Here is a 20,324-nt window from a genome sequence, read left to right on the forward strand (position 1 = left end):
GTAAATGGATGGAGTTGGAGAAGATCGTGCTAAGCGAAGTAAGCCTATCCCAAAAAAACAAAGGCTGAATGTTGTCTCTGATAAGTAGATGCTGATCCATAATGGGAAAAATAGAGGAACTGTGATTGGGCAAAGAGAAGGGAGAAGGGGGAGAGGGGGGCAGGAAAGATGGTGGAATGAGGTGGACATCATGACCCTAGGTACATGTATGACTGCACATATGGTGAGACGCTACATCATGTACAACCAGAGAAATGAAATGTTGTGCCGCAGTTGTGTACAATAAATCAAAATGCATTCTGCTGTCATATATACCTAATTAGAATAAATAAATATTTTTTTAAATAACAAATTCCTCTGTTGTTTCTCACAAAGAAAAATTATTCACTTCTCTGAAGTCTTACTCTTATCTTCTGAATGGATTTTATTCTCTCCTCCCGGGGATGCAACTACACCCTCTTCTAGACAGATACAAAATACTTCCTAAAGAAATCTGGTGAATAAGATTTTCCTGCTAGGTACACCTTCACAACAGAACTGGTTTCAGTGGGAGAGTAATTTTGCACTGGTAGAAATATTTATTGAAACAGATTTTAAAATCCATATAAAATGTAGCTTATTAATGTCCCCAATCAGGGGAATACTCAATTTAATTTTTTCCCTCAAATTATCTAAAAAGTAAAAATTTCTAGTTTAGCAACATAATCTCTTTTAGATTTTTTTCTGTGCACACTATGCAAGCAGCTAAACATTCTACCACTAAACCACACCCACACCCCAACCCTTGTCCTTTGTTTTTTTTCTTCATCGATTTATAAGCACCAGTAGTGGGCCTTGTTTTCAGGGTCATTTTGGCTTTTTTTTTTTTAACAGAAAGAAATAGGTTTTTATATTATATCCAGTTACCATGTTTGATGTAAACGGTGAACCACAAAGCTGCATTAAGAAGGTGTTTTATAAATATTTTCTGAACAAATAAATGGCTCAGGGTGTACAGCAACAAAATCATTCAGACATGCATGCCAGTCCGAAAGAAGGCATTTTGAAAATTCTAACAGTTACAGCACAGCTTTCCCAGATGTCTTAGAAGACTAGGCCATAAGGTGAAAGACCGCCTGTGTTCTGCAGGAAAAGAGGCTTCTTAATGGGTTTTTATTCTACCTCCACCCACCTCGGTGAGCCCAGTTCATCCTATATATTTGCTTCAGATAGGGAGATTGAGGCAGAAATGTGAAAATGTTTTTCTCTTTGTTTTTCACGAGTTTCACCTGATTTGAGATTTTGCTATTCTGATCCACTTTTTAGTATTAACTTTTGTTTTTGTCAGAATTCACCAGAGAAACTGAGCAATACAAGGTCTCTAGAAAGTTAGGTCTATTTATCTTTCCATACACACATTTGGCTCCTCACGTATGATGGCTTGACTTACAATTCTCTAACTTTATGAAGACATGAAGTAATACAGACTCAATAAAAATTGTGCTTTGAATTTTGAATTTTGGTATTTCCCTGGACTACTGATATGCAGTAGGACACTCTTCAGTGATGCTAGGCAGTGGCCGTGAGCTGCCGCTTCCAATTACCAGATGATCTGGGGATAGACCACTGACATTCTACAACATACTGTAAATGCATTTTGACTTATACTATTTTAAATTTCAAGTAGCTTTAGCAGGATGTAATTTCATTGTGCAATATATATATAAACACACATATATTTATATGCACACACACACACATATATATACACACCCTCATAAGTGTGTGTGGGGGGTATGATAAAGAGAGAGAGAGAGAATGATTTATGAGGCTTTGACTCATATGATCATGAAGGCTGAGAAATTCCATTGGCCAGGAAGATGGAGACCAGGGAAAGCAGTAAAGCAGTAAAGAATTTCAAAGGCCTGACAGTTGTACGTGTGATGATGTAGATCCCAGTCCTTTCTGCTCACCTGAGAAGCAGCAACACTGAGGACAGGAGAAGTTCATTGCCCCAGCTGAAGAAGGAAGGCAGAAGGCAACTCTAACTTTCTTCTGCCTTTCTGGACCCAAATTTTTAGCAGATTGGAATGGTGGCTTTTACACTGGGATGTCCATCTATTCTATTCAGTGTGCTAATTCAAATGCTCATCTCACCCACAAGCCTCCTCCTGGATGACATATCCCAAAGTAATGTTTAACCACATATCTGGGCATCTCATGACCCAGTTAAGTTGACATATTACATCAACCATCACATAAATATTGCCATTTGTTTTACAACCCTTATGTGTCACATTTTGTCTACATGCTTCTAAACTGTGATCAGTTCACAGAACCAGATTTCAAACTATATTACAGAGCAATAGTAACAAAAACAGCATGGTACTGGTACCAAAACAGGCGGGTGGACCAATGGTACAGAATAGAGGACACAGAGACTAATCCACAAAGTTACAACTATCTTATATTTGATAAAGGGGCTAAAAGCATGCAATGGAGGAAGGATAGCATCTTCAACAAATGGTGCTGGGAAAACTGGAAATCCATATGCAACAAAATGAAACTGAATCCCCTCCTCTCGCCATGCACAAAAGTTAACTCAAAATGGATCAAGGAGCTTGATATCAAATCAGAGACTCTGCGTCTGATAGAAGAAAAAGTTGGCTCCAATCTACATATTGTGGGGTCAGGCTCCAAATTCCTTAATAGGACACCCATAGCACAAGAGTTAATAACTAGAATCAACAAATGGGACTTACTTTAACTAAAAAGTTTTTTCTCAGCAAGAGAAACAATAAGAGAGGTAAATAGGGAGCCTATATCATGGGAACAAATTTTTACTCCTCACACTTCAGATAGAGCTCTAATATCCAGAGTATACAAAGAACTCAAAAAACTAGACAATAAGATAACAAATAACCCAATCAACAAATGGGCCAAGGACCTGAACAGACACTTCTCAGAGGAGGACATACAATCAATCAACAAGTACATGAAAAAATGCTCACCATCTCTAGCAGTCAGAGAAGTGCAAATCAAAACCACCCTAAGATACCATCTCACTCCAGTAAGATTGGCAGCCATTATGAAGTCAAACAACAACAAGTGCTGGCAAGGATGTGGGGAAAAGGGTACTCTTGTACATTGCTGGTGGGACTGCAAATTGGTGAGGCCAATTTGGAAAGCAGTATGGAGATTCGTGGGAAAACTGGGAATGGAACCACCATTTGACCCAGCTATTGCCCTTCTCGGACTATTCCCTGAAGACCTTAAAAGAGCGTACTACAGGGATACTGCCACATCGATGTTCATAGCAGCACAATTCACAATAGCTAGACTGTGGAACCAACCCAGATGCCCTTCAATAGATGAATGGATAAAAAAAATGTGGCATTTATACACAATGGAGTATTACTCTGCATTAAAAAATGACAAAATCATAGAATTTACAGGGAAATGGATGGCATTAGAGCAGATTATGCTAAGTGAAGCTAGCCAATCCCTAAAAAACAAATGCCAAATGTCTTCTTTGATATAAGGAAAGTAACTAAGAACAGAGTAGGGACGAAGAACAGGAGAAGAAGATTAACATTTAACAGGGATGAGAGGTGGGAGGGAAAGGGAGAGAGAAGGTAAATTGCACGGTAATGGAAGGAGACCCTCAGGGTTATACAGTGGAGGGGGTAGAGAGAGAGGAGGGGAGGGGAGGGGAGAGGTGGGGAGGGGGGAGGGGGGAGGATGGGAAAGGAAGCGGAGCACAACAGACACTAGTATGGCAATTTGTAAATCAATGGATGTGTAACTGATGTGAATCTGCAATCTGTATTTGGGGTAAAAATGGGAGTTCTTAACCCACTTGAATCTAATGTATGAAATGTGATATGTCAAGAGCTCTGTAATGTTTTGAACAACCAATAAAAAATAAAATAAAAGGAAAAAAAAGAGTTGCCTTGTGTTTTCTTACCTTTTTAAAAATTATTCCTCACCTAATAAAAATTCAAAAATGTATATATTAAATAAAAACTTTTGTCAGTATCTTTAAAATGTCAATAATGTCACTGGAATGCTTTGAGTGCTTCTGTTCCTTTCAGCAGGGCTCACACTTATAATGTTATAATGTTAAGGAGAGATTGCAATAAATCACTAAGTCAATCTTAATCAGGAGATGGAAACTTTATTCACCAGCCAGGGTCCAAATCCACCGCTGGCAGGCCAAGGAGTAGGCTGCAAGTCTACACCCTATGATCCCCTCCTGGGGTTTGAGTACACCTTTTATAGTTCAAGACCATATTAGTTATAAGTGGCTGTTGCTATGATTCTAAACCATAAACAAACGTCATGAGATCTAAAATCATAAGCAGGGAGTGGGCCCAAATGTCCCTAGTTGAGTACAAGTTAAAGAATGGTTGCTAACATCTAGACAATCTATCTCTGACAGGGTACATTGTCCAAGAAAAATGGAAACCCAAAAGAGGACAATTTTACATTGTATAAGAATTGCCATTTTGTGTTGCCAAACATGCTATGCTAAGCAACTGTTGTTGGTGTTCCCATGGGAGAAGCATTTCTAAATGACGTGGAGTCTCAGGACAAAATGGAGTCTGTTTGGTCATTACCCATATAGCCTGGCCTATAATAATACTGAGCAATCATTTGGTCTCTGAGACCGCATCCTGATTTTCCACAGGCCATTTGGTTTCATTTTCCCCTCTATTCTTCAAATAAAGAGGAAATCATGTAAAAGATGCTTCTTTCCTTCAATTTCAATATGACAATGATTAAAAACATAAAACGTGTTTTATCTGTAAAAGCTCAACAGTTTTCAAATGATAGTGTATATATATATATATATATATATATATATATATATATATTTCATACCTGTGTAAATATTTATTCCATAAGTGTTTACATCTCTTCCCCCACTTGCACTGTGGCCAAGATGGAGTAACAGAAGCCATATGCACCCTCTTTCCTGAAACAACTAAGTGGCTTTCAAGGTACTTGGTATGTGGAAATGAAGGACAATGATCTGTGAGAAATGGGAAGCAATGAGGTGAGCCCTACAATCACCCCAGACAACTGCCTTAAAGAAGATTCCAGACTGCCAGGCAGGAAGGAGGAAGCCAGTCAGATCCAAGCAAAGGTTGGGATGAAGTTAACAGGTAATTGCAGAAGGCCAGATGTGGAGAGTGGTGACTTGGAGCAGTGTCTTTGACTGCTTCAGAGCTGTGACTGCACTTTGCCCTGGTAACTTTCTGTGCAAAGGTACAGGACAAGATTGCCCAGGAGCTATGGTAATACCTTGCCTGAGGAAGTTCTGTGCAAAGGTACAGAACAATAACCTTGACCTTGAGCTCAGACACCAGCTGCTAGAGATAGAGAATTCTGAGCATAACAAGATGAGCAAATATCTTGTAAGCGCTTTGAACTTCAACTCCCTTTGGAGAAACTTTCCCACAAATAATCTTTTGATGATGAAACCTATATAATAAATGTGCTGTGCTAGCTCTGGGTCACTGATGGTGGCATCAGAGATCAGTGTCCCACTTGGTCCCAGTTTTCTCTTTGTAAATATCTGTGTTTCTTTCTTAATCCCCCATTACCCCTCACTGGTCTTTAGGGTTTGTCCATGTGGGTTGCAGCAGCTAAAATTCCCAGGATTAGTCATTTTCAAGAGAAATCATGTAGAACATTTTTTTCATATATTTGTTGATCAATTGTATTTCTTCTTCTCAAAGTATCTGTTCAGTTCCTTAGTCCATTTAGAAGTGCAGCTCAAAACTACTCTAAGTTTTCATCTCACCCCAATCAGAATGGCAACTATCAAGAATATACTCATTCATTGCTGGTGGGACTGCAAATTGGTGCAACCATTATGGAAATTGATATGGAGATTCCTCAGAAAACCTGGAATGGAACGACTATTTCCCACTTCTTGGTTTATACCCAAAGTTCTTAAAATCAGCATATTACAGTGATGCAGCTACACCAATGCTTAAAGCAGCTCAATTCACAATAGCTAAACTATGGAACCAAACTAAGTGCCCTTCAACAGATGAATGGATAAAAAAAAAATGTGGCATATATACACAATGGAACATTACTTAGCTTGAAAGAATAATGAAATTATGGCATTTTCAGGTAAATGGATGGAGCTGGAGAAGACCATGATAAGCAAAATAAGCCAAATTCCAAAAAACCTAAAGGTGTATGTTTTCTCTGATATGCTAATTCACAATGCGGGTGGGACTAGGGAAGAACAGAGTTACTTTAGATTAGGTAGAGGGGAGTGAAGGAAGGGGAGGTGAATCAGACATTATTACCCTATGTAATATATAACTATATGACTGGCAGAATTGTACATCATGTATAACCAGAATAATGAGAAATTATACTCCATTATATGTGATGTATTAAAGTGCATTCTACTGTCAAGTATAACTAAGATAAATTTTAAAAATTAATTAAAAAATCATGTAGATGGTTCTGGACATGCTTGCTTTGCTTACTATTTTCTAGCATAAATTCTTATTTAGAGTTCTGGGTGAAAATAATTCTCAATCCTTGTATCAGGAGACATTGGAGAGCTGTTTGGTTCATTTTCTATTTTTACACTTATGTGTAATTCTTAGTTGTGTTCTCCTTTACCTATAGCCCTTAAATGTATAGCACAACTTTATATTGTTCATCGCCTCTTGTTTTAATTCAATATCGTAACGTTGACTATTCCCAGAAAAGTTGGCTGTTGGTGAAATATAGTTAAAATATTATGGGATTGGAATCAGTATTGCTTAGATAATTATTATAATCATAAATGTACCAGTAACAGGAAGCTGAATAATGTCAGAAAAATTAATAAGTTGCACAGAGTTCATTTCCATGAATAGGAAATCTCCCCTATAATTTAAAGTTTATGGCATGATCTTGGTAGGGTTTTAATGTGAGCCACTTAGATATAAATATCATCTAAATGTTGCCCTTAGTTACTAAGCACAACGCCAGGGCATAATTATGTCCTCAATGCCTGATGTTCGGCTTTCATAAACTACCTCAAATGTCACTTAGCAATAAACTGAATAGAACTGAAAAATGCAGAGCCATCCATCTTTTTATTTATTCACATATGAAGTCAACTTAATTTTGGTCTTGAACAAAGTACGGTTGAGTATTTCCTTAGCTTTGCATATGGCTGGAAGGTGGTCTATGAAACCTCTGAGAAGAAGGAGTTGGCTCTGCCTTAGATTTTTTCCTCATACCCAACTGCAGCCCTGCGGACTCTCCTGGATTGTGACAGGATTATGAGAATCTATCAGACCTAGAATGAATGTAAGGAATGTTTAGCTTGAAAAATGTCTTGAAAGGAAGAAACCCAGCCTTATAGATGCTGTTAATCTACTGAGTTTTACTCCAGTTCCCACATCCCTCCTGACCCCCAATAAATGTGTTTCCTTGACCCCTGCAAGGGTGTATACACAGGTGCAGAATCACTCCTAATAGTTTTTTCCCCTATTTGTTGGCTTTTTACTTGAAAAACATGCAAGAAAACAATGAAATTAAAACAACAAAATAGAAGCATCTTATATTGCTAAAATAGGAAAAGATCAAAAGAATTCTGATTTTTTTCCCCAAAGAGATGGATTTTCCTAATCTTCTGAAGTGCATGGGTTTAAGAAGCATTGATCATCTGTGGAGAGCCTGAGTGATGTTCCTTTCATGTTACTTATGTTACTTTCCATTGGTTAATTTGTCTCCAGTGAAGCTTTTACCCCTTGTCACAGTCCTCTGCTGTTTACCAGCCCTCCCTGTCATTTTTGCATTTCCTTTCTATGGAACTGTTTTTCTATTTCCTAGCTTACACTTATCTTTTAATTAAATCACCAGGGGACATTATCAAAAGTCCTTAGGGCTTACTCTGAGCTGGAGCAATGGAGAAAGCTCTCTCCTGATTATAAACAAATGTTAATTTTCCAGAAGTTTGAGAAATATTATTTCCTCTGTAAAGCTTATTTGTGAGTTGCTTGCAATATCATCTTTGGCATTTACATCAAATACAGTGTACATACCCTGAGGTTATATATATATATATATATATATATATATATATATATATATATGTAAGATGTAGATAAATGTTTTCTCTGTAGCAAGGAAATGCACATGTTCATGTATGGATATATGTGTGTATATATATTTCATATGAATGGAATTATCTATAATAGCAGGGTGTGTGTGAAAGCTAAGCACTAACTCTTTCCTGTATTCTATATCCATTCCTTACCTATGCATTTAGTGGTGGGGAAATTAGGATACATGGACTATTGGGAATGAAATATCTCAACTATCTTTTCCATTATCATAAAGCACAATTAGCTAATTGTTGGGGTGCAGAGATGTGAAATTTGCTGTTGTGCAAACAGAGAAGTCACAGAAGATACTCGCTATTTGATAGACAGGGACAGTAAATACCAAAGTTGGTGAGAGGAAATCATTTATCCTTTACCTGGGACAGATTAGCATGAATAACTAACAATGCCCAGAAGATGCTAACAACTGTGAATGAGATGTTAACAAATTACCTTGTATGTGATTGAACGTGGAAGGGGCTACGTGTGGTTTATTATGATAATAACACTTTTGGGATTTTGACACTTGTGAGCCAGACATACTCTTCTTATAAGACTAAAGCTGGGTGTGACTGTCATGCTTGGATAAGGCCCGACCAACAATGTTGGGCTTCTTGCAAGGAGTGAGTGTCAAGCTCTTTCCTTTATATTTTAAGTGACAAATAAAAATTTTGTGAATTTATCATGTACAATATCTTGTCTTAAAATATATGTTGTGGAATTGCAATGTAAGCTTATTAACATATGTATTACCTCATAAACTTAAAAGACATTTTTCTCTTAGCAATTTTCAAGAGGGCAATCCATTGATAGTCATTGCAGCCACCACGTTGCATAATAATTCTCTTGGACATATTCTTCCTAACTGACATTTTGTATCCTTTGGACAACATCTCCCCTCCCAGCCCTCCAGTAGATTTTAGGTACAAAGATGGAGTGCAGGGGACATTCTGAAGTGGAGGTTTCCCTTTTGAGATCTCTATTCAGTGGCATTGAAATAGTTCTGCCTTTCTATTTCCACCAGAAGATTTCTGGATCTTCCAGGAAGGAAAAGACTCCTGGTTTATGATGAGCTCCTGCCAGGCAGCATGATTACAGAGCTATCACTGCTTCCAGGCTGCATGTAATAACAGAAATACATTAAGGATTCGACAATTTTGTCCAGCTTTTGCTGTGTGACCTAAATCCTAATGTCACTCTGGCCCACATCCTGATCTTGGAGATATGTCTCATGGCATTGATAGGCCAATTAAAGATATTACTAGTGTTACAGAGTTTCAACATATGGTCCTTGTTTGATCATTGGAAGTGCTAAATTATTAAATTCTAAGGACAGGTTTATCATTGAGACTCCAATTTTAATTGTTGGCACATTTTAACATCAGAAAGAAGTTGGAAAATTTGTATGTCTAAGCAATTTTTTTAAAAACCATGGGTAATTGAGAAAACCAACCCAAAATTTGAAAGCATCTCTTTAGTATTTATGAGCAGGATTTTACATATAGGGGGCAAACCTCAAGGTCAATGATTAAATCGAGGTGCATCCTTCCTCCAACTGTCCTCTCTGGAAGAGCTTGTTTGTATCAGAGATCACTCTCTATAGTATTTAATACTTCAGTGGGTGCATGTGTGGAAGTGAAAAGAAACTTAAGCCTGCAATCATGAGGGGAAACAACCCCTCACAGTGTCCCGTGTCACTAGCCTAGATTGCTCCATAAGTTAAATGGATCGCACGCGTTTCTGATGTAGGATATTTCAATCTACCGTGGGTTCATTGGGACATAACTTCACCTTAGATCAAAGAGCATCTGTACCTACACGGTCACCTGGTGCTATGTAGGCATTGCATATTTAATGACATCTGTGGTCTTTCATTTATGGACGAGAATAGGAGAAATTTTGAGTAGCATTTGGCTTTGGCACCACATGAACTGGACAACTTGCTATAACACATTCTCTGACGTTTTATAATCGTTAAAGGACCATTCAATGCACAATATCTGAAGACGCTCAGTAGATTCACAGAGCCAGGCATTGCCATCCTAATTAATGGATGAAGCAAAAGAGGTTTTAAAAAGAAAGTAAACAAAGATTAAATGAACAGCTCCTGTTCACACATATAATCGTCTACTACAATAATTAAATATCTATGAATATAATTAAACCAGGATCCAAAACATTATCAAAAATATTACATAATATTCACAAATTTAAGAAGTTAAAATAGCTATTTCTTTTTAAAAAAAAGAAACTACACAGATTGTATCTCCAATGTGTCTATATATCCAACTTATAAGGGCATGAAATATAAATATTGAATATTAAACATCAGATAATGATTAACTTTGAATCATATGTGACATGTTGTGTACAAAATAAATTGTATGGGGATAAAACAATAGACATTGAAATGATTAAATAGTAACTGAAAATAATTCCACAAGCTTAAGGAAAAAATGGAACGCTACCACTTGAAAATAAAACAGACATAATTAAAAGTAATTATGTAAGCAGCATTTTTCATAAAATGATTTCTTCAAAATGTTTTTTATTTGCATTAATTTTATCACTATCAAAATACTAAAATTTCCCATAGCCATTATGGTTGTATATATATAGACAGTATATATGTGTGTGTGTGTATATACACACATGCATCTACATATACACATATATGTATATACATATACACACACACACAAGGTCCATATTTGCATGCAGATCCTCCTTGACATATGATGAGGCTACATCATTATAAACTCACAACTAACTGAAAATATCTCAAAGTCAAAAATGCTTAGTGACTGTCGCGACCCCTTGCCCACAAGGAAGACGCAACTCGGGAATCTTCTTTCAGCAGTTTATTCAGGCCCTGGATAGTTCTTCTTCTCCCTCTCTGATGCCCCTCCCAGCCTTAATAAAGCATCCCAAGCCCCAGTGCAAAGCTGCCGCGTGGAGCTTTCTCACAGGGTGGTGAAAAATCATGTGCCAACTCTCCCAGATAAGGAGTTGTTTGTCACAGACCACAGTGGAGCCAGCGTCATCTTGTAATGGCGACCATAGTCTGCAGAAACGGCAGAAGCGGCTCACCACAAGTGACACAGTCCCCTGCAGTGTGTCCATTGTTGCCCTCTGTGGTTACAGGGCCGACTGGGACCTGACAGTGCTGCCAATGCCCAGCATTGTGCAAAAGAATGTCAGACTGTGTGTATTGCTTTTGCACCATCTTAAAGGTGAAAAATAGTAAGTCAATTCATAAATGGGAATTGTTGTAGATTTTATGTAGAACTATGATTAGATGTTTAATTTAATTGACTTTATTGTTTTAAAGCAATTTTTGGTTCATAGCAAAATTGAGCAGAGATAACACATAAGAGATTTTCCATATATCCGGTGCCCCTACACATGCATAGCCTTGCCTATTAATAAGATCCCCCACCACAGTGGGGCATTTTGTTGCAACTGATGAGCTTGCATTGATATGTACTTCTAAAGTTAGCATTTTTCAATTGACTATAAATATATTTTAAACATGTTTTTGTGATGTTAAGATTCCATCTACCCATCAAAATGAACAGAATTCTCTCCTATGCCTTCCTTTGAATCCACTCAGTTTTGGCTACATGTCCACACTGTCCCTCAAACACAGGAGGCACTGTCCTGAAAAGGCCCATGGAGTCTCCCCCATGCGCTGCCAAGAACCTGCCCAGCTCACTGCAGTTCCCCTCTTCTGCCTCTTGTTCTGGTAATACCTTCACCTGCTATATTTTTCTCCATGACTTTTTTTTTTGTTCTTTTCAGATATACATGACTGTATAGTGTATTTGACATATTATATATACATATAATATAAAGTACTCTAATTAGGATCCTATTCTTGTGGTTGTACATGATGTGGAGTTTCACTGGTTTTGTATTCATATATGAACATGGGAAAGTTATGTCTGATTCATTCTACTGTCTCTCCTATTTCTATCCCCCTCCCTTCCCTTCATTACCCTTTGTCTAATCCAATGAACTTCAATTCTTCCCTCCCCCATCCTTATTATGTGTTAGCATCCACATATCAGAGAGAACATTTGGCCTTTGTGTTTTAGGATTGGCCTATTTTCACTTAGTATGGTATTCTCTAGTTCCATCCATTTACCAGAAAATGTCATTTCATTCTTCTTTATGGCTGAGTAATATTCCATCGTGTACATATACCACATTTTCTTTATCCATTCATCTGTTGAAGGGCACCTAGATTTGTAACTCCATGACTTCTAACACACTTCTCACATGCCATATACTGATTATTTTTTTAATCTGCCTCCACCCCACTGATATATGAGTTTCTAGAAAACAGGTCTTTTCCTTAGTGTGCTCCCAACCCCTAAAGAATATTTAGCACACAATAGCAGTTAACACATACTTGAGCATTCATCATTTTATTTACTGCTATTATTTTTAATCATTTAGAATTTGTTTTTATACTTACAGAAACAGAACTTTTTCATTTTTTTTCTAAAAAGAAAAATTGACATGTGATACTTGTACATATTTATGGGGTACACTGTGACAATTCAATATATGTATAACACATGTAATGGTTAAATCAGGGTGATTAGCATTTCCCTCTCCTTAATCATTTATCATATCTTTGTGTCTGGAGACTTTAAACTTTTCTATTTCTTTCTTTTAAGAGAGAGAGAGAGAGAGAGAGAGAGAGAGAGAGAGAGAGAGAGAGAAACTTTTTAATATTTTTTTTTTTTTTGGTTTTTGGCGGACACAACATCTTTGTTTGTATGTGGTGCTGAGGATCGAACCTGGGCCACATGCATGCCAGGCGAGGGCGCTACCGCTTGAGCCACATCCCCAGCCCCTTTCTCTTCTATTTCTTCATAAAATATATGATAGATTGTAGTAAACTGCAGATCACTAGAACCTGATTCTCCTATCTGGCTGTATTTTGGTGCTCATTACCTGACATGCCTCTCTCCCCCATGACCACTATTTCACTCCTTACTTTTTAAATTAATTGTTTTTTTGTCACTGACATATTACTCTTGTACATGTACAGAAATAAAATATAAGCAATTTGCTTTTTCCTCCTTAGAGTCTGACTCTGCTTTCAATTCAGTCACTGATGACTATTTTCTATGTAATGCCATCTTCCATTCCCATCAAAATCATTGCTGATACAGCATTCTTCAAAGAATCCATGAAAAGAACTGAAATCCTGGGAGGCAGAGCCTAAGCCAGTTTTGCATTTGGCCTGTGCAGCTCACCAGCTTTTGAGTCCTGTTTCCTGAGAGGTAATAAACACCTGCCCTCACCACCTCCTTCATTTGGGTTCTAAGTAGCTAAAAGTGTGGTTCACCACTGTCTCGGGGATTTTCTTTTCTTTGATTTAAATTTTTTTTTAAAATTTAAAATTAAAAAAGTGGAGCGGATCTCTATAGTCATCACCCAGTTTAATGATCTTCCCTCAATTGTTTTTCTCATTTACAGACACATTCTAAAGCACATCCTGCATGCATACCCTGTAATGTGTCAGGAGGATCTCTAAGTGACAAGGACATTGTCCTCTACAAAACATTTTTTCTGGGAAGAGATTTTCATAATATATTTATAATATTTAGATTTTAAATATATTTAAATTTGATATTTATATATTTATACTGTATTTATATTTATAATGTGTAATAGTAGAGATTGAATCTAAATTTGAAAACAACCGAAAGGCATATTCACGTGAACCGAGTTGTCAAACATCTTCACTTTTGTGTGTAGTCTGAATGAATAGTAAGTTATTTTTTGGAAAAAAAAATATTCATAGGACATACTCATTTTGCTGCTAAAAGAGTTTGTGCTGCCATTCCGGGCACACTATTTATTCAGGTTATGTGGCATAAACACTGTATTAATAACACAATGCATATGGAACTATGCAATTGTTTCTGCCCTTGGAACTTTCCAGCTAGGAAGACTGATCCACACACAGACACACATAAATTTCAAGTGAAATAATAAAATTAATGTGGGTTAATTCAAGTGCACAAAAATTCAAGGACAGTGAAAGGTACTTTGAGAGGAGGTCCATTAGAGATGATATTTTTGTGAAGGAAATAAGTGTCTGAAGAGTTTTGATTCAGAACATGAATGAATACCATCATGTTCAAACAGTGAGTCAGAGATCAGCACATGGTAAAAGCTAAGGAAGCGTTTCCAAGGGGAACGTGAGTGATGATGACCTTGACCTTTGAGCCCCTCATAAACAAGTCTTGCTGTAAGTGTTCATGAGTACAGATGGTCCCCAGTTCACGTTGGTTTGACTTAAATGATTTTTCAACTTTCTGATGGTACAAAAGTGACAGGCATTTGGTAGAGGCTGTAACTTTTAAGTTTGAATTTTGAACTTTTCCTGGACTGGTGGTAAACCATTATGATATTATTTCTTGAGATTCTGGGCAGCAGTGTTGCGGAGCTAGGATGGCTGGAGGTTGGGCTTATTACATGTTTCTTCTACTTAACAGTATTTTCAATTTATGAGGGCAGTTTCCTCAACTCCCTCGTAAGTTGAAGAGAATCTATTTATTTGGGGGAAGAAGATCAGGAAATTTGCAAACAAAAAAATCATGTTAATCTAAAATGACAATTTTGAGAAGACAGGATTTCAGGAGCAGTATGGTGTTTGTTAGAGGCATCTTTGCAGCCAGGGAACTGGCTTAGTAGAAAGTCTGTAAGCAGAACAGAGATTTTTGCCACAAGGGTTAAATACAGAGGAACCTGGACAATATTTATTTATGCCTAATATTACTTTCTGGGGAAATGAAATGACTTCCTTCTCTCTACTCTCTGATTTATCGTCCAAGCAAAATGAGAAACTCTCCCTGGACAATCATGTTTATAGATAAAATTCTCTAGTTGTTTGCAACCCCTTGAAGTTCCCCTCTGTAGAGGATCACTGATACAAAGAGTAATGTTTGTTTCAGGAAAGTAGGAACAGGATCTGGGGCCTGGTCTGCAATTGCTTAGTTCTTTGGAAGCAGTGACAATAATATGTGCTAGGCATCATTTGTGTATCTCTTTGAATCTTTGTAGCAAACCTTAATTGCCTCTATTATTCTTTCTATTTTAAAGGTGAGGAAATGGAAGTACATGTGAAGACACAGATAGCTAAAGATCATATAAGATCATGTAACTAGCAAGGGGTAGAACCCAGGACCAAGCTCTTGGCCTTGGTCTGCAGTCCCCCTGAAGTTGTTTAAAGTTTCCCCCAAATCTGTCTTCTTAAATAAAATGGGACCATTACTCTCTGTATATTTGTCCCTGTGGGCCAGCAAGCCATGTGCTAATGATAAAATAGTGGAAATTTTTTTGCCCTTTGAGTAAATAGACGAACATCTGGCACTACCTTCAGAAAAATTTCCCCATATTTTTACACAATTGTAATTTTTACTTGTTTCTTTTTTTAATTATGCTGCTTTTGATTAAAAGGTGCAGAATTAATTCAACATGATTGATTTCTTAGGATGTATTGGAAAACTCACCTAGGAGGTGGGAAATGGAAAGAATGGCTGGTGGCAATCATGACTCTGTGTGTGTACAAGACTTTGTGTGTTGCCTAGTCATCGCTGTGACCCTGGGGATGAGCAGAGCAGAAGAATGTATTTCATAGAGCCAAGACTGAGGGTCAAGAAGAGAGCCAACCTGCTCAAAGTTGTACTGTTCTCTGTGTCTTTCCACCTTCAGAATGAGGTGCTGCTGGTGGGGGTTGTATTAGGCTCTGTGGGAATGTTGTAGATGCAGGATTGTAAATATGGGTCCACAAGATGCTACTTTGCCTTCTGTTCTCACCTAGTTGGACTCCCTTCTTCTCAGTCCTCAAACTTGAATTCAGGGCTCTAGCCTTACATCAGGGGCCAGTCTCTCTTTTCAGATCTCATTTCTCACTCAGCACTGAAGGACTAATCTCTCTCTCTCTCTCTCTCTCTCTCTCTCTCTCTCTCTCTCTCTCTCTCTCTCTCTCACACACACACACACACACACACACACACCATTCAGCAACATTTTGAGATGTCTGCAACCTGTTTCATCATGAGATGATGAAAAAAGTCTGGCATTGTTCTAAATCATGCAGTGAAAAGTCATCCCATTAGCAAAGTACCTTTCCAATGTGAAAGTAGTTACCTTAAATAATTTGCTGGTTCTGGAACTCCATAGGCATGAGATTTGGATGAAGTATTTTCATCTCACAGAATCTGTTTTCTTATTTTTTATGTTTGCCAGTTATCGTCATTGCTAAACATACTCTATATATGTAAAATGGTCTTCTAAAGTCCAAAATACTTCCCAGATACCAGGTATGAATAACATTGCAGTTACCCAGAGCCTCCAAATACATGAAAGTAGAGATTCAAAAGCAAATCCAAAATATTGGTACATGCTAACCAGGAAATGATGAGGACTTACATCAGATCTACCAAGCTTTGCCTTAGTCTAAGTGTTATTGTCTGAATTATGTCCCCACAAACTTATACCTTAAAGCCCCAACACACAATGAGATTGTATGCAGACAGAGGACCTTTAAAGAGACAATTAAGCTTCCTTGGAATCCTACTGGTGGGGCCCTAATTTAATATAACTGATGTCCTTACAGGAAGAGAGCAAGCCACCAGGGACAGGGCACATAGAAAAGGCTATGTGAAGACACAGAAAGAAGACAACCATGAAAAAATTAAGGGGGAAGAGGCGTCAAGATATGCCCACATTTTGATCTTGGACTTGCAGTTGTCAGAAGTGTAAGAAATAAATTTCTGTGGTTTAAGCCACCCAGTCTGTGATATTTAGTTAGAGCAGCCTGTGCAGACTAACATCTTAAACAAGAAGAGGAAATTCTCAAATATATGGCCAGATGAGAGAAGTGTTTATGTTACTCAATTTTCTAGCTACTTCAGGAAAAGCAGCATTTCAACTTTTATCACTTAGTTTATGACCCCATTACCCTGTTTGGATATATGGTGGTACCCACCTGCCCTTGGAGAGCATGGGTCTTTTCCTCATGCTCTCTGCAGAGTAGACTTTGCTTTTTGTTGTGACCTCCTGTCCTGAGGAGGTTAAAAACATAGACATGTGTTGTCCTTAGCCCTCATTTACTTTGGACTTTTTCTATTTCCAAAAGTTGACCTTGAACAGACATTGACTTACATGTGAAGTTAATAATAAATGTCAGGTAAGGGTAATCACTTTCCTGTTTTGCTATTTTAAATAAATGTATTCTTATATAATATAATTTGAATTATTATTCCATTGTTGATGTGTATCTTATATATTTCAAAATCAAAGCAAGTTGGAAACACTTAGAAATATTCATATGTATCCATAATGTGAAGTTCAAAATTGTGCACAAAAACTCAGACAGAATATTGTAGAAGATTTTATGGCCCCAATTACCCCGTTGATTGGTTTGACTCTGACTTTTCATCTTTCATGACTGGCTTGACACTAAGAGAAAGAAGGATTTGAAAACTGTCTAGTTAATTTGAATTGATCTTGACCTTAGTATAAACAGAACCTGTCAATTCTTGAATGTTGATTTTTATTACATATTTTGAGCACTTTCTCTGGGTTCAGTGCTGTACTAAATTTCCCACCCGACAGTGGAGCAAAATTATAATATGTGCTTCAAAATGGTGGGATTTCCTATAGGTACTTCCAGTCAGCAGTCCCTTCTTAGCTTTGCCTCAGGGCATCTATCAAAATGCCTCAAACTACCACATTGTTCAGTTCATAAAATTTTCTAGATGTTCTACTCTTTCCTCCACTATCAGACAAATGCCACCCTCTGTCATTGATCCTGAAGGTCTGGAGAGGTGCTAGCTACCTGGTACTATTAAATCCAAATAAACTCTACCAGGAGTCGAGAAAGGAAAAGACCAGAATAGTAATTCAGTAAATCTGTGTTAAGTGGATCACAGATTTTGTGTTCAGGGATCAGGAGCGGGCAGCAGCCCATGACCTGGGGCCTGAGGGCCCCGATAAAGAAGATGAAGTCCTTGGAAAGATTTAAATAGCAGCCTACAAAAGCAGATGCAATTTCCAGGCCATAAAAAAGATGAACATTGCTTTATTCCTGTTTCACAGACATTAACTGGCAGCATATATATATGGTAATATGCACCATGAATAAGCAAATATGTAAATGGTATATTCTTCTTTGCATATCCATCTAGGATATGCACCAAAAAGTGCTGTCTGCCCTAATCAGCTGTGTTCCAACAATAAGGGAGGAAGGCAAATGAATTCAGTGAAGTGATATTAATGTTATTTGTTGGGCTTACATTTTATGTAATGTTTTTATTATAATTTGAAGAAGTCAACTCTAAAATTCTGACAAATATTAAAGGGACTAGCAAAATCAAAGAATAAGATTAAAGGTTAGTCATGTCAAGTAACACTGGCTTTCCAACATTTAATGTTTTACATATGAAGATAATTGTGTCAAAATTGATTCCTCCCGCCCCTACTTTTGTGGGATGGAAAGGGGAAAAAATGTGATAGTGGCAGTTATTTGATGTGTGTAGGGGTTGAGTGGGAGAGGATGGTTTGGTCTCAGTTTTCAGGATAATTGGATCAATTCTTTGCCCCAGTTTCCACATATTGTGACTTTTCTTGTTAATTTATAAGACCATTTTATTGGTGATAGATAGAGTCATATTGGCAAAATTGTTCCCAGTCTATTTTGTTAGTGTTTTAAAGCTAACCCAACCCATTGCAGTGCATTCACATGTAAATGCAATTTGGGGATTCCTATATACTTGGTCATCCTGCTCACCTTGAAGTAGATGGACAATAAGGATTTAATTGGAGTAGACTACCGCAAAATTAATAGTGAGTTTGAGTTCAGGGCTTCCTCCTCCTCTGTCTGAATTTTTTTACTCTTCATCTTCTCTTCCAAGGCCAACAGTGCCAGGGGCTAAGGACCTCTTGGAACCATCTCTTGAAAACAGCAGATTGGGGCACAGAGCTGGAGATTCCATGCTTTGGAGACTTAGGTAATCTGACATGATAAAATCTCTCAATGGAGATTAAATTTCAACATTCATTTTGATTGGGACATTTAAGCCACAGGGCAAGGTTGAGCAAGACAAAAAAGTTACACAAGCAACGGACATAGGGATGATGGTTTCAGAAATTCCCTCTGGCAGTGCAAATTCAAAAGAAGCCTCCATCAGATCTTGCATGGAGAACTGAATGAAGTTCTCAAATCAAGGGTATTTTCACGAAGCTACAAAGCACTAACATTAGATTATGACTATGAATCAAGCAAATCAAGCTCATTTGGGACCCTCTGGGATTTTGAATTATCCTTGAAATAAGCCATTGCACCTAGACCTTGGGAAGCTCCTGGTCTAGTAGGGATGACAGGAAAATAAATGAATGATTGTAATGTTAGGGAAATGTAACAGAGCTATGAACAGAGGCCCAAGGGAGCAAGGAAGAGTCTTTCAGTAGAAAGTGAAATAACACAGTTCATTTGAGCTTTTACCAGGTGGGCTGGGGGAAGGCAGCATGTGTTTGTGGTATACTCAGATAATGAGTAAGATTTTGTGTGACCCAGCAGGTGTCCTGGAGATAAAGAGGCTCAGTTAATGAAGGGCTGGGTGAGGTCTGCTGAGCTGCAGGAACAGAGTTTACAGCCAGAGGGAGCCTGAGAACATTCCTCTGGGAAGTTCAACTCTGATATTGGAAGGTAACTTTCTGCGGAGGTGGGTGGATTCTACCTTTCTGATGTTTCAGACAGTAGTTAAGTTTTCTGTGGTCAAAAGCCACCAGCAGACATCTTGTGTAACCAGGAGACTGAGAAATAACATTTCATTTATGGATGATGTGTCAAGGTGCATTCTACTGTCATATATAACTAATTAGAACAAACAAACAAACAAACAAACAAAAAACCCACCAGCAGAGCAGGGTGTGGTGTCCCATGCCTGCCTTCCTAGCTATTTGGGAAGCTGAGGCAGGAGGATTGGCAGTTTGAGGTCAGCCTGGTTACCTAAACACTGTCTCAAAATAAAATTCAAAAACGGACTGAGGATGTAGCTCAGAAGTAGAGTGCTTGCTTAGCACCTGGGTTCAATTGCCAGTTCTGAAAAAGGGAAAAAAAAAAAAAACACAACCCAACAATAAACAAAACAAAAAGCCCAAAGCACCACCAAGAGAGTCTTAAAA

This window comes from Marmota monax, unplaced genomic scaffold, assembly GCF_021218885.2.
Source record: "Marmota monax isolate L192 unplaced genomic scaffold, Marmota_monax_Labrador192_F-V1.1 WCK01_AAM20220418_F8-fsc00044, whole genome shotgun sequence".
Classification (NCBI taxonomy): Eukaryota; Metazoa; Chordata; class Mammalia; order Rodentia; family Sciuridae; genus Marmota; species Marmota monax.